The following is a 9,268-nucleotide window of genomic DNA, read 5'->3' as shown; positions in this document are numbered from 1 at the left end:
CTACTGACCTTCTGATGACAGGTCAGAAGGAGGATCATCTACTTCGACTGCAGTTGACCACAAGTAACCACAGAAAGTGAGACCACGGGTAAGGGGGGTACTGCTGTGTGGACATTAAGGGTCTACCAAGTACCAGACATCATGGACAAAAGACAAGGCCCCTGCCCTCATAGGGTTTCCAGTTGAGAAGGGGAAGCACTTTGGAATTTCCAACCACTTTCAAATTTACAATCCCAGAAATCGTTTGAAAAGCTGTTACTGTGAATAAATAGCTACCATTTGTTGAAGCTTATTGTTTAAGTACTAATGTAATTTAAAATTTGGATCACATGATCTCTGCACAACACCTCAAAGAAATATGGTGAAGTCTCGGTCAAGGTCGTATGGCTGTGGGCTGTGGGCAGTGGCCAGGATCCAAACCAGACTACTCTGAGAACCAATTACCTATCTACTCTGGTCCCTGCCTCAGTGGCTGAGGATCTGTGAGCATGAGGAGTAGATAGCATAGGTTCATTCCAGAACCATGTGAGGTGACAAATGGGGGTCACCAGGGAAGACTTTAGGGTTCACAGAGCCAGATGGTAGAAAGGAGCACGCAGGGGGCAAAGTAGGTCACAGACTGGGCAACCAGCTAGAGGGCCAATGGCGAGTTGCAGCCTCAGGGAAGGTGGTGGGCTCAGGGGCCAAGGGCATTGTCACCATTGTGCTCTGAGCTCCTTCCAGGAAGGGAGAACAAGAGAGGCAATTAAGGAAGGAAGAGAAGGAAAAGCAAAAAACATTTCAGGAACCAGGATTCGAAAGAGGACGTTGCTGCAGTCTGGAACAACTGCAGCTGTCGCTGCAAAGAACATTCCTTCCCCAGAAGTAAGACACTAGAGAAGGTTCAAAAAAGGGAGAAGCAGGACAGAGGAGACCGTTCATGCTGCAGACCACAGCCCGGGGAACTTCGAGGACGGAAGGAAAGCGGGGACCTCATGGGTAAGGCAGGACTACTGAGTTTGCGTCCTGCTGGAGAAGACCAACAGACAGGCCCCTGCTTCCCTGGTGACCAAGAGCCCCAGGACAGGTGGGTGTGGAGGGGACAGGGAGCACCAGAAGGGATACTGGAGACTGTTACGAACTCGGGTTCGCTGGATTAACTTTGCCAACTGAAATGAGCGGCAAGCCCGGGTGCCTGCGGTGGAACCTCCTGGGCAGCGTGTGCCCAGGAGGGAGGGAATGGTTTCTGCCCTTGAACCACTGGCTGACTCAAAGCCCAGGTCGCTGCGGTCGGCAGTGACGTCCTGGCCCCTCAGTGGCAGAGGCGGGAGCTCATCGGTGGAGAAACACCAGGGCGGCCTGAGCTGATGTCCACTCACAATCTGGCTGTTGGCTTTAGTCCAGACATCGTGATCTGAGGGGGCAGAGAAAATTCTGGGGGAGAGCACTGGGCTGGGAACGTAGAGGCCTGAGCTCCAGTCCCAGGACCAGACACCTGTCCTGTCCTCCACTGCGGCGTGAGAATGACAGGGCCTACTCCTCCCCTCCTGGAGAAGCCCACCCTCTCAGGGCCTCAGCGTCCCCTTCTGCACAGAGGAGGTGGTGACAGCGCCTACGTTCAGGGTTGTGGCCAGAGGCCAGGCAGATGGCACACACAGGCGCCCGAGGAGCAGCCCTGTGCAGGGAGGCGCTCAGGGTGCAGCCGCTGCTGTTTGTCAGCTAATTTGAGATCATAGATGCGGAAGGGATTTGAGGAACACAAAGCACTTCAGGTTCAGGTCAAAGGTGTCGTTCCCGTTCTTTCTTCCCGCTACGTCCTCAAAACTCCCTTTCCACGCCAGGCAGCTGCCGTACTCAGCTACTAAATGTGCCCAGTCCCCCACCAGGGGCTCCCTCCCTTGAGGCTCCCCCAGCCTCCCCCACCCCCTTCCCCTGGCTGCCGCACTCCTGCCTGGCCGCGAAGCCCCACCCTGCGTCCCCGGCCCTTGCTGCCTTCCCTGACAACCCCCCCACACCGGGCTGGGGGGCCCCCTCTGGGCTTCACCCAAACGCGTGCTGAGCTGCGCCTCCTGCCGTGGTCTGTGTTTCCAGTTCTTATTCTGTTTTGTCCCTTTCTTAGGCTCTTGGCTTTGCCACCCCACCTCCTCCCCACAACTTGGAGCTCCCTGTGCAGACAGGCATCTACTTTGTCTTTGACCCCGACCTCTAGTGAAGTCTAGGCAGGCTACCGGGAAGCCCACACGGTGCGAATGGATGGGTCCATAAGATAATGTGTGTGAAATCACTTTTGACCATCTTCAGAAGGGTCACTCTCAAGTGTTCATGCCGCAGATATTCATTGATCACCTATCACTCTTTGCAGGGCCTCTACTAGGTGCCATGGGCGATGCGTGCCGCAGTCCCTGTCCCGGAGCGCTTTGCGGGGTAATGAGGGAGAAGCCCTAGTATGACTTCGTTTCCTGCAAACTGCAAGAACATAAACATACTAACACAAGGAGAGGCTATAAGAGAGGCCCAGGCAAGGCGCTGTGGAAGTACAGTCAGGAACCCCTCGCCCTGGGGGCTTCGAGGAGGCTTCCGAAAGGAGGGGGCGGCTTGAGAGCTGCCTTGGCAAAGGCCTTGGCAGAGCCCCTGGCAGGACACGGCAGCCCCCTTTGCTGCCAGGGGGCGCCCTTGCCCCGAGGCCTCTGCAGCGCCCCCTCTGGCCAGCAGAGGCAGAGGGTAGAGAAGCCGCGTGGTGCAAGGCTTTGGAGCCCCGTGAACCACTTGCTTGCTGTGTCACTGGATGTACTTACTTTATCCACGCCTCAGTTTCCTCATGTATAAAATGGGCTCAGTGGTAGTGATTGACGCGGTGGTGACATTTCAATGAAATAACACATACAGAGAACAAGGAACATTAAAAAAAAAAAATCTCTCAGTAAATGTAAAGTCCTTTCACCTCTGGGATCCACCGACCTGCATGCTTCTGGGACAGGGGTGGGCACTCTCAGCCTCGCGTCACTCAGACAGCCTGCCCCTGTGGCCTCCAGGGCCGGCCTGGGTTCCCAGAAAAATGATGCGGGTTAGTAAACCCCAGACCTCCTAAATTTTACAGGTACGGTTAAGAATCTCTCTCATCAGGCTGGGTTAAGAATCAGTCTGTAATCAAGTTGCAGATATCTGAGATAAGAGAATGTCCCACTTTAGACTGAATCTGTCAACACAAAACGGCAGGAATAATTACCCCTGATGAAGAAACCAGGCCCAGAGGAGGGAGAAGATTTGGCCAAGGTCACATAGGGAGCCAGTGGTGGAGCCCAGACCTACTCTACTTTTGCCTCTGCTGCACAGAGTTACCACCTAATAGGCTGGATGTCAAGGGCTGAAGGCCCCTGCCATCAGAAGTCACAGCCGGAGCCACCCTATCTTATTCATGTATTGGTTAGGACTGGGGGCGACCCTTCTGGGAGATGATCAGAAATGCCTAAAACCCTCAGTGAATAGATCAGCTCTCAGCTCTGCAATCCACAAGCTCTGAGACCTTGAGCATGACCTTCTCCCTCTCCCGGTCTGCTCTCCCTCACTGTGGAATAAAGAAGTTGTCCTTGAGGTCTCCAAGACCCCTTCTCCCCGATTCTCAGGAGCTCCCAGGCATTTAGCAGAGGGAGTTAAGGCCAAATCTCAAGCCAGGACCTCCCTGCCTTTCCTAGGACACAGGCCCCACGATATCTGGCTGGTAGCACTGCTCTCTGCCCTGCCCTCTCCCCTCTGCCTCCTGCTTCCCAAACAGATCTGCCCCTCATCCATCTGCCCCTGGTTGTCAGCACAGCAGCTGGCTGGAGAGGAGGAAGAGGCTCTGTTCATGGCAGCTTTGCCCCATATCCACCAAGTGTGTTGACCCAGAGCCTCTACCCCTCCCCTCCCCACTCTGCCACTGTATCCTCTCCAGTGTCCCCTCTCCGGTGTCTCCCCCATGCCCCAACCACAGGAGCCTAACAGATGCCAAGGTAAACAGCCAGAAGCTACTTACAGCTGGACCCTCTGCAGGGGGTGGGGGGCGGGGTGTGAGCCCTCTGACCTGGGCATCTCAGGGGGAGACAACTTGGGCTTCTATTCACTGGGTCTCCTACCGGTCCCATCTGTCCTGTCAATCCCTATGTGTGAGGTTGGGAGGGGCGGTCACAGATAACCTTGCCTGACACATTAAGGCTGCAGAAGCCTGGGAAGTTTCAATGGCTTGCTCAAGTTCACATGCAGAAGCAGGGAGAGGAAGCCACCCAGTGTGTGATAGAGGCTTGTCCAGGCCCCCAGGCCATCTTGTCAGTCCAACCCCCAAAGCCACACTCAGTACGGTGGGTGGCTAGATGTGCAGGAGAGGAGCTCTGTCTTCTAAGTCAGTTCACTGTGAAGGGTCAGGGAAAACTCCAACTGTAAAACTGGGAGGGGTGGGAGTAGCAAAGGAGGAAAAAATAAATCAAAAAACAGACTCCCTCAAGAAAGGCTTTGATCCATGGATCCACTCCCTCAGCCCCGGGCACAGCACCCCTCCTACTGAATCTTTTTTTGTTGTTTTGTTTTTAAGTAATCTCTATGCCCAACGTGGGGCTCGAACTCACAACCCCACGATTAAGAGTAGCAAGCTCTGGGGCCCCTGGTGGCTCAGCCAGTTAAGCATCCAACTTTGGCTTAGGTCATGGTCTCGAGGTTTGTGAGTTCGAGCCCCACATCGGGCTCTGTGCTGACAGCTCAGAGCCTGGAGCCTGCTTCGAATTCTGTGTCTCCCTCTCTCTCTGCAACCTCCCTGTCTTTCAGTCTGTCTGTCTGTCTCTGTCTCTCTCTCTCAAAACATTTTATGAAAAAGAAAAAGAGTAGCAAGCTCTACCGACTGAACCAGCCAGGAACCGCTGAATCTTTCGTTAAAAGAACAGGACATAGATGGGGATGGGTGTCCAGCTACATGCTCAATCTGTACCAGAGACTGCCCTCCGCAAAGAGCTGAGACAGATCAGATCTCCTTCCCTGGAGCTCTGGCTCTCCAGGGGAGCTGGAAGCAGAAAAAGACTCAGAAAACTATAAAAAGTAGATGAGTAAAGAGGAGAGTCAGAAGTAGAAGAGTGGACGAGGAACGCGGGCCAAGGAGAGCCCCGGTTCCAGGCCACACTTGGTTCCCTGGTGTCTTTCCTCCCCACTAGCCACAGGGACAAGTTGACCAGTGTCCTCAGCTCTGGGTCATTGCTGCAAGGCCCCTGCCTCTGTGCACCTGACTCAACCGAAGACCCTTGCTGTGACTTCTCTCCATCTCCGCTCCCAGTAACTTACAGCCCTCCCTGACCACCCACCTTCTTTCTTGGGCCCTGAGCCTTTGCCACTGCTGCTCTGTCTGGACTGTCCTTGGGTTACATTTCTGTCACTCACATCCAAAACAGCCTAACAGAAGAGAATGCTCATCTAGGAGGGCAGAATAGATAGTCGTTAAGTAGGTGGACTCTGGAGGCAAACTGCCCAGATTTGAATCTCTGTCCCCATTTGCTAGCTGCGTGACACCCGGCAAGTCATTTCTCTGTGCCCCAGCTTATTCATTTGTCAAATCGGGTCATGACCGGGCCTATTTTACAGGGTTGTTGTTGATGAACTAATATGAGCAAATATCTGATTAGAAGAGCACACTATGCAAGCACAGGCCATTATCACTGCCATGACCACTTCCCCGCTGGACCAGCTGGCCAGGGCTCCTTTCCAAAGGGTGGTAGGCACACTCATTCAGCCCACTGGCCACGCCTGCTTCCACAACCCGGTAGCATTCCCTTGTGCACGGTTCTCCAGGCCACATATGAGAGTGGGGGCATGGAGCCTCGATGGGGAGGGGGGAGTTTGGTGGGAGAGGGGTGTGGAGGGAGCAAGTGGAGAGAGTCAGGGAATGAGGGAGTAAGCACATGGCACTCCTTGGATGCCCTCCTCCTCGGTGCAGTACCAGGAAAGGGGTGCCCGCCAGCTCGGCAGAGGCCAAGGCTGAGCTCGGGGCCCAGAGCTGCTGGCAGGAGGCCTCCCCGCTCTGACTGCAGGCTTCCCGTCCTCACAGCACCCGCTTCCTCCTAAAAAGCCTTAGGTCAAATACACCTTACCGCCAAGACTAATCTCTTTCCAAAGCTCCCATTTGGCCCCTGGAAGGAATTCACAAATTTCCCTGGCCTTATTGTGCAAATAGAGCCTTTATCCCCTATCCTTTACCTTAGAAAGCTTTCTTGACCTGAACAAAAACATTTTCATCTGCCCTGTTGAGGAAAGTAGGGAGGCCCTCCGGGGGATGGGGGACAGGGACAAACGTTCTGCTACAGCACGAAGGAGTAGCGCTTAAGGCATGAGGAACATGCTGCTCTTCACAGCGAACTGACACAAACCAGCCCTCTCTCCTGTCTGGGAGTCAGTAAATATTTGCTGAATGAATGACTGTTAACAGCACGTGATTCAGTCTCTCCTACTCTGGTTAAGTTAGAAAGTCCATGCAGCCAAATTAGTATGAAACCCACTTTACGTGCTTGGGCCCCCAGGCCAAGGTGAAAACACTGTTTGAGAAGCGGATTGTCCATTCGGGACCATTCGCCCTCTGTATATTTGGTGGGGGGGGTTCACTTGGTTTGGTGCTAGGACCGGAGGGTTGGGCCCCTCTCCTCCCTCTGCAGTTCTCTGGTTCCCAGACAAACCGGGGTTAGGCTGCCTGTCCTTTGTGAAATGGCACTGGGACCCACAGGCAGCCCAAGTGAATGACTGCCAGGTGGAAACTCATGGCTTTCTTGCTGAGCCCAGAAATGTGTTGAGAAGAAGGGGCGATGCCTGCAGGACAGATCCTGGCCTCTTCTGGGCCCTGCTCTACTCACTGCAGGTATTTTAAGTCTCTCCCCTAATGCTGTGATTGGCATGTCTGTCCTTGGTTTTGAATTCTGCAGGGGAGTCACACACAGACGTTGGTCACTACCTGCCCACCAAGCATGCGGAGAGATTCTAGGGACGATCATTTCTGAGTAAATTGCCTAAGTGCAGCAGGGTCCGCCACAGGAGCTGGGGGAGCATAGAGCAGGGACACGAGGTGGGAATAAGGGACTTGTGCATTAATCACAAAGCAATCAGTGGATGACAAGGGGCCCTGGAGCCACAGGGTTGGTCCAGCTGGACTCAGCGGAGGGAGAGGTCACACTTGCCGGGAAACTCCCATCCATCACCAAGACACCCACTTACCTGACTTCATGTGCCCAGGCCTCCTATATTCCAGCTTGGCAGAAAGGCTGCGCTGACCTGACTCATCGTCCTTGACCCATAGCATCAAGGGCCATCCCAGCGTCCACAAGCCCTGCCACACCTGGCCCGGGCCATGGAATCTTCCAGGCCAGCACACAGGAGGAGCTCTGACTGGTTAACCTTCAGGAAGCCAGGGATCGGGTTTGGCCTTCCTCAGCTCCTGAGGCCTGCGTACTTCTCCCAGTTATCAGGGTCTGAGGAGAGAGGGAGTAAGTGCTCACTGCTCTCCCACCAACCTACATGTCTGACCCTTCCTGGCTTCTTCCTTCTCTGGTCAAATCAACCCCCCCCCCCCTACCCCCCCCCCCCCCCCCGCCTCAATCCCCACTGAGCAGAGAGGCCCCTGCCCAAGGGAGCTCCCGGCTCACCTGCCCCTGCTCCTCTTTGGCTGCGCCCTAACCCTTGGATCGATTTGTCTCTGACATTATTTTCATTACAAGTGTGCTATGCCTTCCAGGTCATTTCCATTTTAACGGGAGCAATGCCTTGGCCCACGTGTAACACAGGATTTTAGCAGTGGTGATGGGATTGGGGGAGGGAAAAGAGTCTTTTCTTTTTTTTTTTTAACATTTATTTATTTTTGACAGAGAGACAGAGCATGAGTGGGGGAGGGGCAGAGAGAGAGGGAGACACAGAATCCGAGGCAGGCTCCAGGCCCCTCACTGTCAGCACAGAGCCTGATGCAGGGCCTGAACCCATGAACCGTGAGATCATGACCTGAGCTGAAGTCAGACGCTTAACCGGCTGAGCCACAAAGGCACACCGGGAGGGAAAAGAGTTTTCACCAGAAGGACCGTTCCATGGCTCAAATCCACAGCTCCGAATTCAGACCCTAGATTTAAATCCTGGCACAACTTCCTGGCTGTACAACCTTGGGCAAGACATTTAACCTGTCTTTGCTCATCATCAAGAACAAGAATAAACACACCCACCTTACAGATGTCAGGAGAAGATTTAAAACATATATATTTTAAGATCCTGGTTACGAGGTTGAAACGACCCTCCTTAGCGTGGTAAGGCTGGTGCCTCTGATACTGGAAAGAGGGTGAGGGGAAGGATATCAAACTGTCCTCAGCAGCTGAACCCCAGTAGGACAGGTGATTTTAAAGGCACCTGGCTCCAAATACCCACAGCACCAGGCACTGTGCTCCCCTGGAGTTCCTCCGTTACAGCCAGACCTCTGGGTAAGCATTGTTTCCCTCCTCCCCAGATCCTCTCAAGACATGTGCAAGTCCCGGGGACATCAAGGTCCTTAATACTGCAATGTGAAAAGTTTAATGAGAAGATTTTGTTTGTTGATTCGTTTGTGAAAACACAGGGCAACCCTGGGGCTCCAAAAGCAGGAGGAAGCACGGATTGTCCCAGTGGCGGAAGGCAAGGTGTATGCTTGCTTACCCATGACCTCGTTCCACTCCTACAACATCTCTCGGCGGTAGTTGCTGAGGACGGACAATTGCGCTAAAGGTCAAATCAAGACCCTTGTGCAAATATAAAAGGAACACATGTCAATGATTTCATTTCACTCAACAATTAATGAGGGAACTAGTAAGAGGTCACAGGTGCTGGGGAATCCAGAGCAGATACATACATAAGCCATCAGGAAACTGCACCTAAGGCACCAAAGACGCAAACTTATCGGTATCTGCAGGGCAATAATCGGTTGCATTTCCTCTGGACACAATTTGTATTTCTTTGGGCAAAATCATTTGCATTCTTATCGGTTTTCTACAGTTTTGTTCAAAGACAAAGGAAGACAAAGATAATCCAGAGGGAACCAGACAGGACAGCCAACAACAATCTTTTCTGCCCATTTCAAAGGCTCTCACAACTTTTCCTAACATGACAATCACCCTCCTTTCATGACGGAGCAGAAAAGACAGAGATGGGCATAGAGAGTGGGAAGGGGGACCCTGTCCAGGGCCAGTCGCATCTGAGGGCGGAGGAAGTCCGTGACAACGATGTCACCTCTGGGATGACTTTCAAAAACCAAGAATGAGGTCATTTGCCCCACAGA

General features: G+C 53.4%; 1 long non-coding RNA gene across 6 annotated transcripts in view; it reads right to left on the bottom strand.

The window, feature by feature from the left end:
* Window positions 1-9,268, bottom strand: part of LOC109495716 — a 57,652-nt gene that overhangs the window by 39,077 nt on the left and 9,307 nt on the right. For all 6 annotated transcript variants that reach the window (XR_006591888.1, XR_006591892.1, XR_006591890.1 and 3 more), the window contains exon 3: window positions 7,195-7,448. This is a non-coding gene — a long non-coding RNA (uncharacterized LOC109495716). The remainder of the gene's footprint in view (window positions 1-7,194; window positions 7,449-9,268) is intronic.

This window comes from Felis catus, chromosome F1, assembly GCF_018350175.1.
Source record: "Felis catus isolate Fca126 chromosome F1, F.catus_Fca126_mat1.0, whole genome shotgun sequence".
Lineage (NCBI taxonomy): Eukaryota > Metazoa > Chordata > Mammalia > Carnivora > Felidae > Felis > Felis catus.
Note: the sequence above shows the minus strand (reverse complement) of the source record. Positions and strands in the feature narration are given on the sequence as shown.